Here is a 24,731-nt window from a genome sequence, read left to right as displayed (position 1 = left end):
AGAAGCCTCACGCCACTCCATCCACTCCACCCAAGAATTTCTGAAGACTAACAAAACGTGCAGAGAGAAGAGGATGTAACAGCCCTGTTCACACCAATCAAAATAAACCTGGCCAAGGAAACACTGACGGCACTATTAGAAGACCGAAAGACACATACTTCAAACAACACCAACTTCATCAGCAAGGACAGTATCGTCAAGATTGTGGACCTATGCCTTACCACTCACTTCACCTTCAACAACAAAACCGACAGATAAATCAATGGAACACCAATGTAATCGTCGATATCAGGGTTGTTAGCAAAGGCAGTAATGCTGACACTCGAACATAAAGCTCTGCCAACCATGTAACACAAACTTTGGGTCCGGTACATGGATGAAAACTTTGATATTACTAAACAAAACAAGTTAGAGGAAACCTTCAAGACCTGTAATAATACCCTTACTGATATAAAACTCACCAAAGAGGAGGGAAGCAAAAAGAAACTGTCATTACTAGATGTCACAGTAGAGTGGACAGCCAATGATGACATCACACCAGCGTCTCCAGGAAAACATATTGACCAAATATTGAACTACAGAACCATTCAGCCCAACATCCACAAACGAAGCTGCGTCAGAACATTATTCCAACGACCAAACACACACTTCAGCACAGAGAAGCAATACAGAACAAAGGAAAAACAAAGAGAATGTATTCAAAGAGAATGGCTACACAATGTCCACAGTTCGCAGATCTCTCAGCGACAAACTCAAACAAGCAGACAAAACACGTCCAGAAACCCTAGACACTCTCCCCTACATCAAAAACATCTCGGATATGATTGTCAGACTACTCAGACTCCTTGGCATCATGATAGCACAAAAACCCACCAACACACAAAGACTGCAGGTAATGAACTTGAAAGTCCGTGTACAAATAACAAGCAAAACTAATGTCATTTACAAAATACAGTGCAAGGACTGTAACCAATACTACATTGAACAAACAGGCAGAAGACTAGCGACCAGAATATATGAACATCAACTAGCCACAAACTGACATGACTCGTTCTCATTAATATCCATACATACAGATAAGGAAGGACACCACTTCCCTTCGGGGAAAAAAACAGCCATCTTCGGGCAAGCTCAACAAAGACACGCTAAAGAATTCCTCGAAGAATGACATTCTAACGGGTAATCTATCAACAAACACATTAACGTGGACGTCACTTACCACCCCCGAGATAAAAAACAGGAGATGACTCACCTCAGGCCCAAAGAAATCTAACCATATAAATAGAAAGCAGGAATCAAAGCTATGGTTCGTCCGGAAGTTTACTGAAAGTTTACCTTGAATGGTGATGAAACGTCTGAAAATGAACCTTCCAGCTCAGCGAGCAAACCTACATCCAGAACCTCAGTCTGAGCTGCAAATCTTCCCAAACCTCGCTAACACATATGGACACAATACACTAAAAATTGATCGAAAATGGGAAATGAATGCCATCCGACAGAGTGCCACCCATGAACAGCTGTAATTCCTGCACGAATGCCTAAGAAAACAGATACTACCTAAATGTCTTCATTACAAACTTCCCCTTAACAGACAACTAGCTAAAAGACTAGCAGAGCAAAAGGTCGCAGAATGCTTAGCGAATATTTTAATGATGCCCACAACAGACTCCGTGAATACAACTGGGAAATCTTGCACCAAAATTCTTTGTTCACTAATGTAACAGACCATGAATGTACAGACACACCGCAACAAGCCATATGTATTAGACAGCGTCAAACTCAGCGAAAGTAAAAAAATAACTTCCAAAAAATCCTAGGCAAACTTATACAGAGTAACAATACTGAAAACGCAGAAACATTGATAAAAAACGCATCGGTTCAACCGTTAACAGTCACTGAAAAAGCCATCTTAGTAAGAGGATTAAATTACAGCTTCCAGGATGCGAGCAAGAAAGATTTCTTCGTATCATTAGAAACAACACTGAAAGACAACCATCTCATTGAAGAAACTCACCAAACTATCAGACAGTTAGTCGCATTAACGGTAAGCAGAAAAAACGGAAGGAAACAGAGTCAGTACACCAGAAGGGAAAGCACTAGAAAGACCAAAAGAAAGATAAAAGCATGGTTATCCTAACTGCAGAAAAAAAGACGCTTGACAATCATTTTAAACCAGAGAATTCCATGAAAAGTGAACACACTACTTGCAGATGCCAACACTTCCCGACAAGTGGTGATAGGCCCGACCCTTCAACTTGAGAACTCTTACCTATCAACAAACATATTGACTTCGACGCGATTTAACATTCTCTAAGAAAAAGAACAGGAAATGACATCATCATGGAAAATGACTTCACCCCAGGAAATGATATCAATAACGCAAATTAACCCAAGCTTATAAAGAGAAGGCAAGAATCATCAGCAATGCTTCATCTGGAGGCTGGCTGAAGATAATACCTGGTATGTTGACGAAACGTCTGAAAACGAACCTTCCAGCGCAGCGAGCAAACCTACATCCAGAACCTCATAATAAGCTTCAAATGTTCTCAAAACTCGCCAAAGGAAAAGTTGTTTATTGACACAGAGGAAACAAAAGGAAGAGAGACAGGAAGGCATTAATTGTAATCTCCGTTGTGAGTCATATTTTAAAACTTTTGCAGGAGAATCATTTCTCTTAATCAAATCCTGAAGGGAGTTCCAGTTTGTAAGTTTAAGGTATAATGGTAGCATGTCTGATTTCGGAACCGGAGATTTCATATTTAAATTTTGTCAGGTACACGGTTCTTAACGAAAGCTCATCTTCGTTGCTTTTAGATCGTAACAAAGTTTGTTCTCTGTTTGTAGCTGTTCTTTCATAATTGAGGTGTGTTCCAAGGGCAGAACACTCATCAAAATCATAATCTGGACTTCTCTTATAAATGTTGCTTTACTCAGCATTGTTTTGCATCATTTTTATATGTGGAAAGTGTGTCTGGGAAATCAGATCAATGGGGATGCATTGTGGTGACTTGAATGTTGCTCCTGTAAAATGAAGGAGGAAAGTATCTCTACTAATGTCTCTGCTGTCTGCATCTGCAGGAAGTGTAAACAACTCTACCTAATTGGAAAGAGCTTTAGGGGACTGGAGCTGGAGTTCGGATCATTCGGGAGTCTAAGGGCGTAATTGAGAGTAGTTACAGGGAGACAGTAACACATTAGGTACAGGGGAAAGATAGATGGGTTACAGACGTCGGAGGAAAGGGGTACCGAGAGGTAGTACAGGGATCCAATGTGATTGTCTCCTTCAATAACAATACAACTTTTTTGGATACTGTTGGGGGAGATGATTTAGCAGGGGTACGCCAGGGGGTACAGGTGTCTGGAACAGAGGTTGTCGCTATTGCTCAGACACAAAGGGGAGAGAGGAGTAGTGGAGCGTTCGTCATTGGGGACAGATATGAGATTCTGTGGGAATGAGACTGACTCGTACTGGTGTGTTGCCTCCCAGGTGCCAGCATTCCTGATGTCTTGTATCGTTTTCGGGATAGGGAAGCTGTCCAAGTTGTGGTCCATATATGTACATCTGATATAGGTAGTAAAAAACGGAGGCAAAAATTCCAGGAGCTAAGGTGGAAATGTAGAGCCAGAATACACAAAGTTATTATCTCTGATTGCTTGCCCATGTTATGTGCCAGTGAAGCGAGGAATAGGGAGAGAGGAGTTGAACAGGTTGCTACAGTGGTTTTGCGGGAGGGAGGGATTCTGGTATTTGCATAATTGGTGGTCATTCTAGGGTAGATGGGACCTCAACACAAAGGATGGTCTTCACCTGAACCCTAGCAGACCCAATATTCTGGGAGGGGAAGCGGGAATTTGCTAATGCCCTTCACGAGGGTTGAAATGAATTCAGACGGAACATGTATTGGAGCGTCCGTTTACAGGAGGTTGTGATTAGTGAGGTCATAAATAAGGTTTCAAGGTCGCAAGAGTGCACCAGCAAGCAGCAAGGTGGTTTGACGTGGGTCTACACTAATGCCAGGAGCATCCAGAATATGGTGGATGAACTTGTTGCATGGGTTAGTACCTGGCATTTCGATGTTGTGGCCATTTTGGAGATTTGGATAGAGCAGGCACAGGAATGGTTATTGTAGGTTCCAGGATTTAGAGATTTCAGTAAGAACAGGTAAGATGGTAATAGTAGAAGAGATGTGGCATTGTTAGTCAAGCACAGTATTACGGTGGCAGAAAAGCGTTTGCTGAGGACTCATTTACTGAGCCGATATTGTCTGAGATCAGTATCAGGAAAGGAGAGATCACTTGATGGTGCGTTTTCGATGGGACACCAAAAAGATCCGAAGATGTCGAGGAAAGGATTTCAAAGACGATTCTGGAGAGGAGCGAAAACAACACGGCAGTTGTTCTGCAGAACTTTAACTTTCCTAATATTGGCTGGAAACGCTATAGTTCGAGTAACTTAGACCGGTCAGTTTTTGCCATGTGTGCAGGGGGTTACGTGACACAGTTTGTACATAGGCCAAAAGAAGCGATGTCAAATTGGTTTTGGTACTTTGTAATGAATCCGGCCTGGTGCTCGATTTGGAGGTAAGTGAGCTCTTTGATGATCGTGAGCACAATTCGTTTATATTTAGTTTAGTGATGGATAAGGATAGGTATATACCGGATCGCGAGAGTTATAGCTGGAGGAAAGGCAATTACAATGCGATCAGGCAAGATATAGGATGCAGAGTTTGGGGAATGAAACTGCAGGGGTCGGTCACAATTCAGCTTTAGAGCTTGTTCAAGGAATAGCTACTGCCTGTCCTTGATAACTATGTATGCAACAGGCAGTGAGGTAGTGGTCGAGAAAGTGAGCTTTGATTTACCAAAGAAGTTGAATCTCTCATCGAGAGGAAGAACGAGTCTTCTGTAAGGATGAGACTTGAAGGCACAGTAAGAGTGCTTGAGAGTTAAACGTTGGCCAGAGTGGGCCTAAAGAGATAGTTAAGGAGAGCCAGGAGGGGACGTGAGAAGTCTTGCCGAGTAGAATCAATGAAAAACCTAAAGCTTTCGATTGGTATGTCATGAATAAAAGAGTGACGAGGCTCAGATGAGGCCAGTTATGGACAGCGGTAGGAATTTATACGTCGAGTCCGAGGATAGGGGAGGCGTTGAAGGAAAATGTTCCTTTAGTGTTACACATGACAAAGACAATGTTGTCGATAAGAATATTGAGGTAAAACCTATTCGAGTAGATGGATTTGAGGTTCATTTGTAGGAAGTGCTACTGAACGTTTTCACTCAGGTTGATGGTTTTGCTTCAAAGGAGCATGGTGTGTGAGGTTTTATTGGTAGAGGGATTGAGGTTTAGAGGCAAGAGTTTAAGTTGCAGTTCTAGAAGTCTTCTAGTTTGGCCGCACTTGGAGTATTGCATACAGTTCTGGTCTCCGTGTTATCGGAACGATGTGGATGGATTGGAAAGGATGAAGAGGAGCTTTACTAGGATGTTGCCTGGTATAATACAAAGGACTAACGAGGAAATGCTGAGGGATGTGAGACTGTTCTTGCTCGGAGAAGAACTTTTAGAGGTGACTTAATAGCGACGTAAAAGATGATCAGAAGTTTCAGTAAGCTGGAGATTGAAGGCCTTTTTTCTTTGGACGAATGATATCTAGCAGAAGCGGACATAGCTTTAAATTCATAGCTGATAGATATATTAGATTAGATTACTTACAGTGTGGAAACAGGCACGTCGGCCCAACAAGTCCACACCGCCCCGCCGAAGCGCAACCCACCCATACCCCTACATTTACCCCTTACCTAACACTAGGGGCAATTTAGCATGGCCAATTTACCTGACCTGCACATCTTTGGACTGTGGGAGGAAACCGGAGCACCCGGAGGAAACCCACGCAGACACGGGGAGAATGTGCAAACTCCACATAGTCAGTCGCATGAGGCGGGAATTGAACCCGAGTCTCTGGCGCTGTGAGGCAGCAGTGCTAACCACTGTGCCACCGTGCCGCCCAGGGGTCAGACGTCAGTGGTAGGTTCTTTACTCAGAGAGTGGCAAAGGTGTGAAACGCCTTGCCTTCAACAGTCGTATACGCAGCAACGTTTAGGGCATTTAAATCATCTTTGCGTAAACCCATGGATTGTACTGGAATAACGTAGTTAAGACGGACTTCAGATTTGAATCACAAGTCGGCACAACATCAGGTGCCAAAGGGCCTGTGTTGTGCTGCAATGTTCTATGTTCTAACTGTTCCTTAGCCTGATGTTCCATAATCTCTGGTCTTTGTCAGGAAAACTGCACCAGATAAAGATCGAAATCAAAACCGCAGCACGTCACGTATTTCTATACTGTCATATAGGTGCACCCACTAACCAATTGAGCCATTCGAGCCACGGGTAATCAGCCTTTCTGGAGTCCTGACTTTACCACTCGGCCCTTCAATCCAATTACACAATTTTTGCTGTGACTCTGAAATGAAATCTAACGCAGAGGAGGTTATCCTAACAATGGGCCAGCGATTATGGAGAATCAGGTTCAGGAAAAGGACATAGAAAAATATTTTGAAAAAATGCATTTTTGAAAATGAGCTTAGTGTGCCTTCCTTTGTTGATTGCAGACAATATTACACCTCCGCTGTCATGGACCTTTTCATTCCATCGGCTTCAATTCGCCACAGAATTCGATTCACTGACACTTCACCAACTTCCTTTCGAAAGCTCATCCAGACAACATGACCCACACGATACCCACCGTCAATAATCTTCACCATTATTACATACAAGTGATCAGTGCAATGTTTTTTTTAATGAATATTGAAGACATACGAATGCTATGCAAGATAAATTGATTTTGAGCTTAAATTGCAAAGGAGCAAGAATCCAGAGTAAGATTCAAAATGGCAGAAAATCATGTTCGTTACAGTGGGTGGAACTCCAGACTAGCAAATCGGAAATTTCTCCTTGATCCCCAATATCCACGCGATCATTTGTTCCAAGTGTCCAATTGGGAACATGTGTGAATGAGCGTGCAGTTTCATGGAACGCCTGTGAGAATCCTTCACTGTCTGATTTAAAGCTGCTTCACCAACTGTCTCTTCCAGTTGTTAGACCGGCGAGACAACGGTGAGGACCTTAATATTCCGTGGTGTAGATTCACTTTGTCCTCATTATGTGCTTGTTTAAAACCCTCTGACAGAAACAGCCCAGACACAGAGGGGAAGGGGAGGTCATTCACCCAACTGGCCCTGCCATTCGATATCATCATGGCTGACCAAACAACTCAATGTTTTTTTTCCAACCAGTACACATCATCCTGTTCCCAACTGGGTAGCAGACATTTATCGAGCTCTATCTTTAATAGATATCGAAAATATGCGTCTGTGGGAGGGCAAAGTTGTGATTCAAGACAGTTGGTTTTCTGCACGAATCTTGAAGGTGAGCAAGTGATGCTCATCTCATCACGTTTCAAACCATGAGCTAAAACCCGCCTCTGGTGGGACTGAAACCTCCTGGCTTTGATCATCAGCCTTAACAATGACGCAACTATCCAAACCGCTTTCCTTTGCGCCACAGACCAACACCAGCTACCGTGTTACAGCACACAAAGTCGCCCTTGACACATTGTGTTCCGGACTCCCACCCAATATCTGTTTGCTCTCACCCAACTTTCCAATACATGGTCTTATCCACGTGTGCGCAGACTCTTCAAGAGCTCGACTACATACCGCTGAAATATTCTGTTGACTGAGTATTTCCACCTTCAGTTAGTGAATTCCATGAAAACAGCAAACTCTGGTGAAAGCATTCTTGCTAAATCTTTTCTAAACCTCTTCTCTCTTGCTTTTAATCTGTATCCCTTCTCATTAACCCTTCCGATAACACGCTTATTCCTGTCAAAGGTATCTACCCGCTTCACAATATGTGCCGGTTACTCCGTTCCTCAGTCTTCTCTGCACTCAGATAAACAGCGCCAACCTAGCTCTTCTATTTTCTCATTCGGAATGGTCAAGCCCAGGCAACATACACAGGGTTTATGCCCGAAACGTCGAGTCTCCTGTCCCTGGATGCTGCCTGACCTGCTGCGCTTTTACAGCAATACATATTCAGCTCTGATCTCCAGCATCTGCAGACCTCACTTTCTCCCCAACATACACAGTTTCCTCTGAACACCTTCTCCTGAAAGCAGACGATTCCTGCAGAACGGAACAAAGTTCTCTGAAGAAAAGCAGAAGTATCTGAACAAAATCAGATGGTCTTGAACATCTGTGCAGAGAAAGGAGCGATATCGTTTCGAGTCCAGTTATCCATCTTCGCAAGTGATGGGATGTGCGGGTGGATCAGGAAGGTGAAAGAAGGCGTCAGTTTCTCAAATGATAAAACTCGATTTTGGGGACTGAAGCCTGAATGGTCGCTTACTAGAAAATGAGGTGCTGCTCTTCCAGCTGCACATTGCGGGAGAACTGCAGCAGCCTGGAGAATGAGATGATGGCATGCGGACATAGTGGGTTGCTCAAGTGTCTGGAAACTGGAAGCTTCGGGTCATTTTTTTCCAGACAGAACATAGGTGTTCATAAATTTATTTTCCATCTGTTTACCTCTCCCTAGTGTAGAGATATCACATTGTCAGCCGGACATAAAGCGTAGGTGGAGGGAAGTGCAGATAAATCACTGGAAGATCGGTCTGGAACATTGGACAGTTACGAAAAATATCGTAAACTGGCAGGTATTATGTCTTATGTGATTTCACGGATTGGTGCTGTGTAGGGAAGTGCTGGAATTCAAGGAATATTCGACCAGGGTTTCCGGAGAGAAAGTTTCCTGCATTGTGCGGGCAAAAGGTGTTATTCATTGAGATTGGATATTGGATATTGGAAAGTGGGGTAGAATGAATATCTTCCTCAGGTTCCTGTTTCCAGTAAACATTTCAATCCGAAACAAATCTACGAAATGCTTTTCATTCCAACATGGGCACAAGGTGCAGCTTGCAAATATCACCGGCACTGAAACACTGTCCCCAGGATGTGCAGTCCATCCCCATTCTTATTCAGACAGTATTGTCCTTCCTGTGACATGTCACATCAATAATGTAAGGAAGGCATTAATAACCCGAACTTAGGAACGAAATGTCCAATTTCCAAATCTTAAACATATCTCGTTTATTCATTCAGCTGCAGGTAGAATATTGCGTGCACTTTTGCAATTCACATTTTGGAGGGATTTCAAAAAAATGCAAACAAAATACAAAAGCTCATAGAGTCAAAGATGATAGAATCCCTACAGTGCAGACAATGACCGTTTGGCCCATTGAATCTGTACCGCACCACCGAAGAGCAACACAATCCCCTACCCTTTCTTTCCAAAACCGCATTGAGTGTTCACCGACGAAAATAGAAATTAGTAGCACAGCTCTGCGGTCTGACAGCGTCAGTGGGGAGAAAGCAGTGTCAAAGCTTCAGTAGAGAGCTGTCCAGAAGAAGGCTCACTCAACCCCAAACATTAACTCCGAATCTTCTTGTACTGTAACTCTTAATTTTGTGTCTGATTTACAGCACTTAAATTTATTTTGGGGTTTATTTAGCATTAATCTAACATGCATGCGCTGAGACTGGGTGACGAAGCTGGAGGAGCTGGAAGGAACCCGCGCGCGAGAACGTGCAACCTCCACACAGTTAGTCTCTCAAGGCTGAATTCGAATCCCGGTTCCTGGCACTGAAATACAACAGTGCTAACCACAGAGTTGCCCCAAAAGGCAAACTGTTTCCCCGATGGGGAAATAAACCTGACTCGCGCGGGGACGGACAGAGGTACGACCCAGGACTTCTATGCAGAAAGATTTCCCTTAGTCTCTGTGTTGGTCCTGAACAATAACAACCGCTAAAGTATCCTAACTTCTCGTTTAAGTCACTTACCCGAGAGTCCTGTATAATTTGGCATCACAAATTCACATCTGAACAGTCCTTAAATTTAGGGGGCTTTTGACCCTTGATGTTAGTTCCAGATTCCAAACACACCATAGCTGAAAACGTTACTCAACCTTACTGCCTCTTAACTCAAATCTATGCTCCCAGGTGATTGATATATTCATCAACAAGAAACGTTTCTTTCAGTCTACCTCATTATTTTGTACACTTGAATCTTGTATCCTTTCAATCCCCTCTGCGTGAAGAAAAACAATCCCAGCCTGCCTAAACGCTCTTCATATCTGAAGCTCTTCAATTATACATTATCCTGATAAATCTCTTCTGCACGGTTCCCAGTGCTATCACATTCCTGCTGTGATGTGAATTGTAGAACTGCTCACAATACTCTAGCCAGAGGCGAACGAACAAATGATATAAAAAAACGCAGAAAGCTACAGAAAACTTTCCAGTAAAATTGACTTTGCTCAATACTGCCCTATGTCCTTTTAATAAAATCATATAATCCCTACAGTGTGGACATAGAATGCGTGGCCCAGCAGACATTCTATGTCAAGGAAAGTTGAAGATTGTGGGAGCAAGAACAAAAATCCAACAATGGTGGGGTTTTCGAATCCTGATGTATGACACACAGAAACTGTAACGTTTGAAGGAACAAAATCATCACCTTAGATAATATTTCCATTTGAAAATAATTAATGTCTTACTGCATTTGGTTAACACCTGTCACATGGAGTAAAATGGGGAAAGAAAACATTACTTGCTGTGACTTGGATTATAAAAGTGTTGCTGCGGACGCAAGCCAAAATACTAACCACTGATTACTGAACACGATCATGGTGTCACGCAAACCTACACGCTTTAAAAACATTAATTATTACAGTTGCAGATGATATGTCAGAAACAGCGTCAGGAACAATTGAGGAACACTTTACAAAACTGTACTGAGATTTGGGGACACAAAAGGGTGTGAATCTTAAACTTCGATGTTCCCACATGCTGTGGAGTTTTCATAATTGAGTATGTTAAAGAATGAGTTTGATAGATTTCTAAAAAACACCAAAGGCTCAGACAATAGCGCAGGATATTTTTGAATGCATGTATGAATGGAAATGTAGTTTAATATCAGTTATTTCGCCAGTCCCCTGAACAAGCCAATACCCATTGCTGCAGACGCTCATGTAATCCCAGTTTACAGGCCACTCAGACAAACTGAGTGGCACAGTCGCGAAGACCCAAACGGAAATGTAAATGTAAATGAGTGCGCAGAATCACTCTGAGGCTCCAGTGATGTAATCGGTGAGCATGCGGTCCATCTGTGAATGTATAGAGGGAGCGTGAAATGCCGAGGCTGGGAGCTGCAACCTCTCCTGGAGCAGCTTCTATTGACATGGAGCAGGGAGTATTGGGACATTAGGCTGGGAGTTCTAACCATACCTGGAGCAGTTCCAGTAGACATGGAGCATGGAGAATTTGGCCATCAAGCTGGGGGTAATTTTACTCAGCTATTTTAATTTGAAGCAGGACACATGTTAGTGGAATGGGGGGTATTAATTCCAAGGAAATGCCATAATTATAAAGAAAACTTTTACAAAAGCCCAACTTATGGTGGACGATCTCAGTAGAGAGAAACAGAAGCAATCTTTTTGATCTCCGACCTTCTCATATGGCTGAACATGGATAGGGATGAATTGCACAAAAGGCTTGTGAATTCGTTTCATGTTTTTCATTTTCCTGATTTGAATTCCTTGTTTGCAGGTATGAGAATTTTTTCTCACTTACAATTCCATAACATTGGTCTGTATCAGCAAGTTTGCAATGCTGGGATGTCTGAATTATCAATATAAACTCATATCCACCTTCAATCTATTGTTCAAATACAAGTGTTGTCGTCTGTGAAGGTAATATATCGATCGATTATGTCGTAATAAAGTTGTTTGATACAGTAGTTTTTTATCAGGGAGTTGATGTGGCCATAAATGCACTAAAGTGATCACTACAATTCCACAAGTAGATAAACAAAACTGATTTCTTCATGAGAAGCATCTTGCACGGCAAATAGTTTATCCTTTTTCCGAGATAGTTTTCTCAATATCTCTCCAAAAATCATTTTCGGAATACTTGAGTGCCATAACATTTGAAAGGACTTTAACATGTTTGGGATTGTTTCTGGTGCTTAGTAAAATAGCGATCGATGTCTCCTAATAATATATATTACGGAAAACATCAGGGTCAATAAGGCTACGCTGTCAGCGGAGGAGAAGATGAAATAGTCTTGCACGCTGCTCATGGGCACCTTAACATTTTCAAACCGACCAATCCAATCACTGTCGCTACCGGGGATGGAAAGAAAACAAATAAATAGAGACCAGCTTCAAATTCCTGAACCTTGAAAAATACTTTTGAACGGCAAATCAAAGGGGAATGAAAGGGGAACTATCCGTCTGTGCAGAGGCAGTCAAGGCATCTTCCCCTTCTTTCAGAGGCAGGGATATTGACACTGATGTTCTGGGGCACGAAATTATCCAATACATTAAAATGATTCCAGTCAGAGCTGTCTGCCCTTTGCTGTTATCACTGTCAGGAACAATAAATTCTGTTAATTGACCGAGGATCAAATCCCGGCTGCGACGTTGCAAGAGTCTTATCTTAACCACGAGATCAGCAATGCAGCCTCGCGATTGTTGGACTGTTCCTTAATGCCGCAGATTTTGGCTTTTTTATTAAATCAGGAGATAACTTTGATCGAGTCACCGAGTTGTTCCAGCATAGAAAGAGGACGACTGTCCAAGTTTCTAGCAGTTGGCCTGAGCCTTGTCTGCTCCGACGTTTCAAGTGCTCATATCAACGCTATTATCCTGTCATGTTTAACTTTCCAAACTGCACAACAAATCTCGACTAAAGTTTGAAATGGAAAACCTGTGTTAACGCCCCTTCGTTGATTAAAACATTATTTTAACTAATAGAGGAAAACACACAGTCAAAACTGGCCAAGAGTGACCGAGGCCTCAGAAGAGACCACACAGAAAATAGTATTTCGCCCAACTGGCTTACTTTGTCCCTTTCCAGAGTTCAACACCAGAGTCCAGTTACAACAAAAAAGAGGAAGCATTTGGTCTTTCTCCCGTCTATGTTCCTCCACCATCGAATTACTAAGCTACGGAGGCAGGACAGCACGCTCCGTGAGAAGGGTTCTCATACATTAGAAACTGCAATGTAATAGATATTTGGATAACTTGAGCATTAAAAATCAATGGTAACAAGACCATGACAGACCCGAGGGGATCACATGCAGAAGGGGAATAATGCAGTACTGAATCAGAGAGTATCTAAGGAGATAGAAATAGAGATCTTCCCTGGTAGTCTATTCATTCAGATTCAGTGCTGTCACAGCCACGACCTACACATCATGAACATTTATACTAATCAATTAGAAATACTGCCTTCCCTTTAGAAATAGTAATACGTCGTTGCCGTAGACACAGAAATTCAGGATCAGAAAATGGGTCGTTTCTGGGAGAACAAATGGGGAATGGGCTCACAGGTGCGTGCTAGAGGAACACTTTGACGATTGGTTCAGAGGCTGTTTTTCAGGGAAGAATATGTGGATTATTTATAGGCAGTTGCCACGAGAAGAGGGTGGGAATGGGTTCACAGACCGTGACGAGAGGAACAGAGCGTGGATGGGATCCAGTTCTACTGTTCAGTGAGCAGAGTGAGGAAGGGTTTGCAGGCAGTTACTATGACACATAGAGTGGCAATGGGTGTAGAAGCTGTTGCTAGGGCAACAGAGTGGTGTTGGATTCACAGGCAGTTGTTAGGAAAACAGAGTGGTGGACTTGCTCTGGACATCACTCACAGAACAGAGTGGGGATGGCGTCACCGGCTGTTGCTAGGGAACAGAGTGTAGGCGGTGCCAGGTCTTTCTGGAGGAACAGAGCGGGGAAGGGATGAAAGGATGCTACTCGAAGATTAGCATTGGAATTTGTTCACAGGCCATTGCTCGTTTAATAGGATGATAATGGGTTCACGCGCTGTTGCGGGGGAAGGGATCGGACATGGGTAAATTGTCTATTGCTCAGGAAATTGAGTAGGGCAGGAGGCATAGGCTTTTGCTAAGGGAACTCAACGGGGGTGCGTTCATTGTACATTGTAAGGAGTACAGCGAGGGGATGAGTTCACATTATGTTGGGTGTGAGTCTTCAGGCAGTTGCCAGGAGAACAGAGTGACGTTGAGTGCAGAGACCTTTCCTTCGAGAACAAACTGAGGATGAATGCACAGGTTTCAATTGATTAGATTCCTGACAGTGTGGAAACAGGTCCTTCGGCCCAACAAGTCCACACCAATCCTCCGAAGAGTAATCGAAGTAGACCTGTTTCCCTCTGACTAAAGCACCTAACACTATGGACAATTTACCATGGGCAATCCACCCTAACCTACAAATCTTTGGATTGTGGGAGGACTCCGGAGAAAACCCATGCAGACACGAGGACAATGCGCAAACTCCACACAGACAATCGCCAGAGGCTGGAATTGGACCAAGGCCTCTGATGCTGTGAGGTAAAAGAGCTGACCACTGCGCCATTATGTTTTTCATGTGGAAGTGCAAAGCATTTGCTCCAAATAGCAAATTGCCACAGAGGCAAATGATGACATATCAGGTAGCCAGGGCAACAAGGTAACCAAGGCAATCAAGGTGGACATCAATAATCCAGCGGAGATGAGTTTGCGGACAGGCAGACACATAAAGAAAGCAAGTTTCATAACTATGCTGTATACAACAACGTAGGCAGTGGTAGAAAACTTCAAAATCTTTGCGTGGAATTAGAATCAATGGAAAAGAGAGTAAAGAGGGAACCGTTTGTAAACCTCGTAAGAGAAATAAAAAAATCCCTTTAAGAATTCAGCAGGTCTCACACTCTGTGTGGACCGACAAATATTGAGATTTTCAATACTCAAATATTCTGCGGATGTCCCATGTGCAACAGAGCTCTTGCAGACAACCTTGTCTTGTGTTTTTGCGAGTGATTTTCAGACGAACATATAGTACAATTGACGAGGGATACAAACTATTACAGAATCCCTACAGTGTAGGAACAGGCCACTTGATCCAACAAGTCCACACTGATGTTCTCTCAGACTGGGATGTAAGGGACTGCAATTTGAGTCTGTTCTTTTTTCATTTTTATTGTTTCAATTTAGTAGCAAATGCTTAAGAATCTGTCCCTAGGTATCCTTTACCTAAGATGCCCTCAAAGTGAAGCCATTGTAACGTTTCCACTGCGCCCCATTGTAGTGCACGTGACAATAAAACCAATTCGAATCCAATGTGAGAGAGCCACTGTTTTTGATGTCTCTTCCAAACAATAATGCTGTTTCAGCAGTGGTGTGAGGTTTCCTGCAGAGGATTGTTCAAGTTACTTCAAACACAAGAAGGGGGAGGGAGAGAGGGAGAGCGAGAGAGACACATACATTTTGATTCACATTTCAATGGATTCACTTCCAAAACAACAGAAATCCAAAAGATCAAAGACACAGATGCTGAGATGCACATATTAATACACTAAAACACACAGACATACACAGATACACACCCACGTACACAAATACATACACACGCACAGACACAAACACACACGCACACACACACTCTCACACAGTCAAACACACACAGGCAGACACAAGCAAACACACAGACAGAGACACAGGACAATACGCTCGCACGTGCACACTCAAACACAATAATAAACACACAGACACGTAGAAATTTGGCCCTTCATGCTTGACTTGCTATTCAATAGGTACACGGCTGATCTGATTCTGGCCTCACCTTCGTTTCTTCTTTGGAAATAAGTTTGGGCAAGTAACTGTTCTATGATAGTGGGAAAACATTGAGGCCAGTGACCGTTATTCTCTAAGTTTGAAATTAGTTCTGGAAAAGGATAATTAACGTTACAAATTGGGTCAAGACCAATTGTGATGGTAAAAAGCAGTAACATTCAAAAGGTTATAACGGTGAATCGGTTCATAGGGAAAATTACATCTGGCAAGTGGGAATTTCGCAGAAGTGAGAAAGCGGGAGTTCGGGGACAGCATGCTCCTGTTAGTGTGAAGGGCAATGCGACCAGGGGTAGGGAACAGGACATGGCAGGAGATAGTGAGGCGCTGTTCGAGGACAAAGAAGGCGGTACATGTCAGCTACACGCAGCTGCGATCATGTGAATCCCTTGAGCATATGGATCATAGCAGAACACTTATCAAGGAAATCAGGATTGAAAAAGCGGAAATGACAGAACTTTTGCTAATAAAGTTCAGGAAAATGGAACGAGATTGCACAAGTATATTAAAGGCAATAGAGAAATTAGTGAGAGAAATAGGTCTCTTAAAAGAAATTAAAAATATATATATGTAGTTCCACAGGAGATGAGTTATGCTTACGAGGTTTATTGTCACATGAACTCACACGAGGACAATGAAAAGTTTACAAGTCTCCATATTTGATGCAATCTTATGTTCTAAGTTATCTCCCTCTCCCTCACACAAAAGGTATTGAATCATTGCACAAAGCAGTAAAAGAATATAAAAAGTTAAAATGTAATAGTTTACAACCAGTTCTATCAAGCTGGAAAATGACAGAAACACATTTACCAGTTTAATAATACAGTCCATAAGCATTGATCTCCTGTCTCTACATTTTCTCTAACGGTCTACCATGTGTAACATTATCAAAGGCCTTACTGAAGCCCATATAAACTACATCAACTGCCATATCCTCATTCACATCCTTGGTCACCTTCTCAAAAAACTCAATGAGGTCTGAGAGACATGAGCTGTCCTTGACGAATCCATGTTGACTATCTCTAATCCAATTTTTGCTTGTTAGATGACTATAAATCCTATCTCTATTAATCCTTTCCAAAACTTTCGTACAATAGACGTACGGCTCACTGGTCTATTATTAACTCTGCCATCTCTACTGCCCTTCTTGATCAAGGGCACAACATTTGCTGTTATTCCGTTCTCTGGCATTAGCGTGTAGATAATGACGACTGAAAGACCAAAGCCAAAGGCTCCAACATCAACTCCCTAGGTTCCCATAGAATCCTCAGATACACCCCATCCGGCCCAGGGGATTTGTCTACCTTCACTCCTTCGATAATGATAACACCTCCTCCTTACTGACTTCGATCCTTTCTAGTCTAATATCTCACATCTCATTCTTGTTCTCGATAATATTATCCATTTACTGAGTGATAACTGATGAGAAATATTCGTTTAGCACCTCTATAATCTCCACCGACTCTAACCACAACATACCACTTCTGTCTTTGACTGTCCCAATTCTGATCCTCGTCATCCTTTCATTCCTCACATACCTAAACAAAGCTTAAGGGTTCTCCTTTATTCTACCTGCTAAAGTCTATTCATGTCCCCTCTTTGCTCTTCTTAATTCTCTCTTCAAATTCTTCCCAGCAAAACCTTAACTCTCCATCGCCTCCTGTGAACTATCCCATCTCATCGTCACATAAGTCTCCTTCTTCCATTTAAGAAGAGATGTAATTTCTTCAGGAAACTACAGTTCCCTTGCCTTATCACTTCCTCCCTGCCTGACCGGAACATTCCCATTAAGGACATGCAATATATTTTCCTGAAATCATCTCCACATTTCGATTGTCTTTGTCCCCTGCATTTTGTTACCCCAGTCTATGCATTTTATGTCTTGCCAAATCGCATTATAATTGCCCGTCTCCCATCGATAACTCTTGCTCTGTGGCATGTATCTATTCTTTTCCATCGCTAAACTAAACGTAATCGAATTGTGGTGACTTTCACCTAAGTGGTGACCTATGACTAAATCAAACACTTGGCTTGGTTCATTACTAAGCACCAGATCTCGTGTGGTATCCACTATTGTCGGTCCTTTGAAATATTGTGTCAGGAAACCCTCCTTAATAAATTGGACAAAAGCTGATTGATCCGACGTACTAATGGTACAGCATTTCCAGTCAACGTAGGGTAAGTTAATGTCCCCCATAATGACCACCCTGTTCCTTTCAAGTTGGACTGAAGGAAGCTGGACAACCTAGGCAAATAAATATTATTCTTTTGAAAACAGTTCACAGTGTAGTAGACGGGCTGGAGGTCTTAGAATATGTACAAAGGTGAATAAATCTTTGCTACGTGATTTAGCGTATCCATGATATTGTCAAAACTAACGGAGAAAATTCCTGGGCTCCTTGCTTGAATATCTGTATGTTGGTGAGGTTCTGGACGCCTGCAGAGCGATTGACGCTGTTCCTTAATTTAAGGAAGTTGGAAGAGAAGTCTAGGAACTATAGCCCTGTCTGTCCGACTTTGGTGTTGGGTACGTTTTTGGAGGTGTTTCTGAAAGATTGCATTTGGAGAGGCAAATGATGAGCAAGCTTCGTCAGCATTGTCTTGCGCAAGGAAATAGAGTCTTACGAATTTGATTGAATTTTTGATGAAATAAACAAGATTAACGTGGCCAGAACATTGTTTACTTTGACTTTAGTAAAGGCTTTGACAAGGTTCTGCATGGTCGACTAATTATTAAAGCTAGATCACATTGGATTCCTGGTGAGCTTGACAATTGGATACAATATTCGTTTTACAACAATAGATGAGGTGTAACATGCAATAATTATTTAACCACTACTTACAATCGAGTGGTTCCACCCAGTGTTACATTCTTACCATTTCGTAGTGCAATCGGTGCAGGGTGCGGTGGTTCTGTTGCTTTAAAGTGTCTTAGAGTTATACTCACACCCTCATAAGTAAAGAGAGAGAGAGAGAGAGGAAGAGAGAAAGTGCGCGAAAGACAGAGAACAGAGAGATAGATGAGTAAAATTGATTTAACGTGAGCGTCACTGTGCCTCAGGCAAGGGACAATGTTAAGAATGTGGGTCCTTCATTGTGATCTTAGCCGGTACTGGGGTCCGGTACGTTCTGAACCACGCCCAATCATTACACAGTGCGCAGTTGACGATGGCCTGTCGATCCATTGCATATCATTCTGAATCCAAGAGTGCTTGGGCATTGTAGTATCAGACCTTGAAGGTGAGAGCATCATGTCAGGATTACCCGAATTGTTGGGATTAAGGTCTTCCATGCTTTGCCATTAGGGATGCCATAAAATAATCTATTCAGTTTACTCTCTTTAAGTTGACATTAGACATGAAGTTAGATGCCCTTTGAAATTAATGATAAATTGACAGGAGCAAAGTCCCAGATTTCACACTTCGATTATGTGTCGGAGGTGAGAGAGAGATTAAACCGAGTAGGTTAGTTAGCTAAGAAGCAGCGGAGAAGGTGCAGTGTAGTATGAAGCAAGTGGCAATTAGAAGCTCTGCGACGCGGACGTTCTCCCAAGGGGAAAACGTGTACACAAAGTTATCTGCGATAAGAGATCCATTCAAAGCCAGAATTAGTGGTTCCTATCAAATTGAGGTAAAGTTGAGTCAGGTGAAATATTTAGTAAAAATGCCATCTGGAAAAAATGTTATCGGGTATATCGTGTGAACATGTTGAAACATTTTTATATGAGAGAGAAAGAACGGGAGGAACAGAGTCAGAAAACCAGTCCAAATAATATGCATTTTGAGATGTCTCAAAAATATTTCAAAATGAAAAAGTCCTTGAGGTGTAGGATAGATCAGTAAACTATTGGTCTCAGGAGCTCTGAACGACGTTGAAACAATTGTTACTACAGCACAAGGACATTTGTGAGGACCAGATGGGGAAGACTAATGCTATTGTACATAAAGTAGACGTAGTGTATAGTGCTCTGATAAAACAACACTCCTATCGAATTAATGCTTTCAAACCAGGCAGGTCCACTTGGAGGTGGAGGCCAAACTGGACGAGAACATTATTTAAACAAGCCAAAAGGAATGAAGCTCGTCGCTCATCTTCGTTCTCAAACTATTGGGTCTCAACGATTTTGCATACATGATCAGAAGATCAACACAATTCCAACATTGCACTCATACCGAATTGCGAGATTGGCGAACTGCATCTAGAAAGTTGGAGAAGCCAATTGTAACAGCAATTTAGACTTAATGCTTGGTTAATATACGTTACCTATATGAGAGTTGACAAATGAAAATTTCTGCGTTTGTAACTCCACATTTACGTTGTCTGATTTTAAAAAGATGAACTTTGGAATGATGAATGCGCTCAGCACATTCCAAAGGCTCATGAACAGAATTGTGGCTCGGCTAAGAAAGTGTGCAGTCTATTTGGACAACGTAGTGATCTTTAATAAGTTCTGGAAAGATCGATTGGGACAGTTGGCAAAACTCTTTGAACGACTATCAGAAACAAAAGTAGTGATAAACTTAATTGAAATGGAATTCGCGAAAAAGAAGTGACGTTTTTGTGACAGAATATTGGTCATGTAACCTTTAGCCCACGAAACACAAAGACGTATGCCATCGAGGAATTTCCTCGACCAATTTCGAAGAAAGAAGTGATTTGATTCTTAGGACTCAGCGGATGCTTTCAGAGGCTTGTTCCAAACTTCAGCAGTGTAGTGGTACCGTTCACCTATTTGCCAAAGATGAACACAAAGTTTCGATGGACAGAACAATGTCAGGAGGCATTCATCCATTTGAAGTCGAACTTGACCGCTAAACCAGTTTTAGCTACAGCAAGCTTTTCAAAACGATTAAAGTCACCATCAATGTTCGTGACATTGGATTTGGAGCTGAACTTGTCCAGTAAAGTAAGGATGGGATTGAACTGCCAGTTGTTTACTATTTGAAGATCAACATCCACAAGTGCAAATACTCCACACCAGAAATGGAACTATTGTGCTTGGTACTGACCTGAGAACATTTTAATGTGTATGTTATGAACAATGTGTCAGAAACGATTGTGTACACTGACCACAATCCGCTTCCATTCTTAGAACGTTTTAAGGATAAGAATATGAGACTATTTCGTTGGAGTCTTATGTGACAGACTTTTACTTTAAAAAGTGTGTATGTTACTGGTCAGAAGAATGTAACTGCAGACGCGTAATCAGGAATTCACCTGATAGAGTGTCGATGAGATTTGATTTATTTAAAGATTTGGCAAAAAAATTAAGGTGAACTTAAATGAAAGATTTGTATATGGTCGGTTTATGTGCTTAAAGTTAGAGAAAAAGAAGCCATTTTTCATTTTGATCTTCCTTATTTTCTTAAGGGGTGGATGTTCTCAAAATGAAGGTATACTTTAAGAGAGTTGAATGCAGCAGAACCACCGGACGCAGCACCAACTGTACTCAAGAAGGCAACAAAGCCACATCGGATTGAAGAATTCGATTAATTCGTTGCCTGGAGACAAATATGAACTCGAACGAGGCCAGTTTAAATTATACCCCGAAAAATACCAATTTGCTATCAAGTTTGAATTTTGCATATTGACAATTTGTTAAGCCAATTACACAATCCAATGCTCTGGGGTATTAGACTGTGAACATTTGAGAGGAGAAGTCAAATGTCTGAGCATGTAACAGACGGCTTGAAAAAAATCCCTTAAAAGTACCGTTTCTATCAGTAAGCTGTGACGCAGAAATTCCTATCAAGGAAAAAGGAAGACACAGGAAAATCCAAAGACAACAAGCTACAGCTGCCTGGTTTTGAGATAAGAATTGATGTTTTGTAAATCGTAATGCAAATTTTGTTCGGCTAGTATTACAGAAGAGAAATAAAAGATATTCGAGAGGAAGAAACTATAAGTAGTGTCTACTTAATTATTCTCTGCTATCCTTTCAGAAATAAAGTTATTAATTTACATAGTTCTTGGCCACTTGATTTTTTTACACATGACGTCACTGGATAAATCGTCCTGCGATGTTGGTTTAAAGTTAAGCAGGATAGTTTACTGCAAGTCGTAACAGTAGTGGATTGTAAGAAAAACAGTTTGTGGAATGTCTACAAAATGGATTTCTGGAGCTTCTTGTCGTGCAGACCACGAGAGAACAGGCAATTCTGGATCTCGCGTTGTTTAATGATGCAGAGTAGACAAGGGAGCTTAAGTTGAAGGAACGTGTCGAAAGCAATAATCATAATATGATTGAATTTACTTTGCGATTTGAGAGGATGTAAAGAAAATCAGAGGTAACTATGTTTCAGTTGTCCAAAGACAACTACAGAAACATAGGCAAAAGCTGTTTTGAATTGACTAGGAAAGCATCCGAACAGGAAAGTTATTGGTGTTGCAATAGTTCTAGGAGTAATTCAGGAGGCACAACAGAGATTTATTACGAGGAAAAAGAGGCATGTTACATGGAGCATGGGGCAAAAATAGCTGACTCGAGAAGTCAGAGATAGAATAAAAGCAGAAGAGATTGTACACAATGTGGCAAAGGGCAGTGGAGAAACAGAGAATTGGGAAGTTTACAAAGACCAACAGAGGGCAACAAAAAAGGAGGGAGGAGACTAAATATGGGGGTAAGCTAGCCAGTAATATAGAGGAAGGCTGTTAGAGATTCTTCGGATATAAAAGCTGCAAAAGTGGAATTGGACGCTGGAAGATGATGCTGGAGAGACAGTAGTGGTCAACAAATACAACGATGAGGAACTTTGCATCAGATTTCACGGTGGAAGATTTGAATATTTTCCCCCAAAAAACTCAAGAGAATGAGGAGGCAGAGTTGAGTATAATGGTTACTACCAAGGAGAACGTGATAGTAAACTGAATGACCTGAATGTGAATAAATAACATGGACCAGATGGACGAGACCGAGAGACCGAATGGAGACAGGTGAAGATGCGTCATAAGCGTTAATGCTAATCTTTTAGGAATTACGAGAATCAGTAAACGTACAAGGGGACTGGAAAATCGCGAACGTGACACCCCGTTTAACAATGGACTAAGGCAGAGATGCAAAATTACAAACTAATTAGCCTAAACGTAGTCCTGGTAGCATCCTGGAAACCATCGTGAAGGATGCCATTTCTGAATACTTGGAAGTGTTTGGTAAAATTGAACAGAATCATCATTATTTAATCAAGGGAAGCCATGCTCCACATATTTGCTAGAATTACTTGTGGAAGTAACGAGCAGATTAGATCATGGAGGACCAATGGATGCCATTCACCGGGAAGTCAACAATCCTTTGTCAAGATGCCACACAGGGGGCCCATGGTTTTAGAGGCAAGGCAATACCATGGATAGAAAGGTCGACGTCTGGCAGAAAGCAGAGAGTAGGGAAAAAGGGGTCCTTGTCAGAATGGCAACCGGTGACAGTGGTGTTCCACAAGACTTGTGTGGGGACCACAACTTTTCACTTTATGTATTGGTGATCTAGATTAATGAACTGAGGGCATTTTGGCTAAGTTTTCAGATAAGTCGAGGGACAAGTAACATTGAAGAGGGGGACAGCCTGCAGAAGGGTGCTCCAGCGCATGTCCTCAACTTCCCTCACCTCTGACCTCGCACAGCACCCTTCCAACCACAATAAGGGTTGGACAGCCCTAGTTCTCACCTTCCCTCCAACCCCAATCAAGCTCCTGATACAATGCATCACCCTCTGCTATTTCCGCCACCTACAGTAAGAATACCACCAGAGATACATTCCCCTCAACACCACTATCAGCATTCGGCAGAGAACATTCCATGGAAGACTCATGCCCTCCAAAAAGCTAGTCTTCACGATCGGCACTTGCCCCTCCCCCTCACGTCCATCCAAGACCCTAAAGGATCCTTACACATCCAGCAGAGATTTCCCTGTGCATCCAAACATCTCAAATACTGTGTGCGTTGTTCCCAATCTGCTCTACTTTGGGGAGACAGGACGTAAATTTACAGAACGGTTCAAGGAATACCTCTTGTACCGACTCACACCCAACAACCCCACTGTCCTGTGACAGCACACTATAACTCGCCCTCCCTCTCCGCCAATTTCTTACAGGTTCTTGACCTCCTCCACTAACAAAATTCTAGTCACCCAACGCCTGGAGTAAGAATGCCTTATCTTCCGCCTTGGGACTCTCGAACCACACGACATCAATGTCAATTTGGCAGATTTCCTCATTTGCCCTTCCCATCTTTTCCCAGATCTAACTCTCCAGCTCGGCACTGCTCTGTTGAACTGTCTTACCTGTCCATCTTCCTACCCACCGTTCTACTCCACCTTCCACTCTGAACTATCACTTTCATCCCAACTTTCGCCTACCTTTCGCATTTCCAAGCTAACTTCTCCCTCATCCCCAACCCCTCACATTTATTTCTCATTCCCCTTTTGCCCACCTCCCCCGCTCATTCCTGATGAAACGCTTATGCCTGAAACGTCAAGTTCCCTGATCCTTGGCTGCCACCTGATCGGCTGTGCTTTTCTCGCACCACCACACTTTTTGACACTGACCTACAGCATCTGCAGCCCTCACTGTCTCCTGCAGAAGAATTTAGACGGCCAGGATAGTCGGCAAAGAAGTGGGAGATGGGATACAACGTGGGAACGTGTGAGATCATGTACATTGGTCGGAAGAATAGCGGCATGGACTGTTTTATAAATGAGGAATAAATTTAGTGGTCTGACATGCAAAGAGACATTTAAGTTTTATTCCAGGAATCTTGCAAGGTAAACTTGCAGGTTGTTAGTAGTTCGGAAGGCATTGCAATGGTGGTATTTATTTCAACAAAGCTTGGATATAAAAGCAGTGATCTACTTCTGATACTGTGTAGGGCTCTGACCGGGCCTACTTTAAGTGATGTGACTAGGTTTGGGCCTTATATCTCAGGAAAGATCACTGGCCTTGTTGTGTATTCAGCGGAAATACAGGAGAATGTTCACAGGAATGAAAAGCTTACCA

The sequence above is a fragment of the Chiloscyllium plagiosum genome, unplaced genomic scaffold (assembly GCF_037043375.1).
Source record: "Chiloscyllium plagiosum isolate Xiang-an unplaced genomic scaffold, Cpla_swu_hap1 HiC_scaffold_50, whole genome shotgun sequence".
NCBI classification, from domain to species: Eukaryota; Metazoa; Chordata; class Chondrichthyes; order Orectolobiformes; family Hemiscylliidae; genus Chiloscyllium; species Chiloscyllium plagiosum.
The sequence above is the reverse complement of the archived record's forward strand: the minus strand, read 5'-3'. Positions refer to the sequence as shown.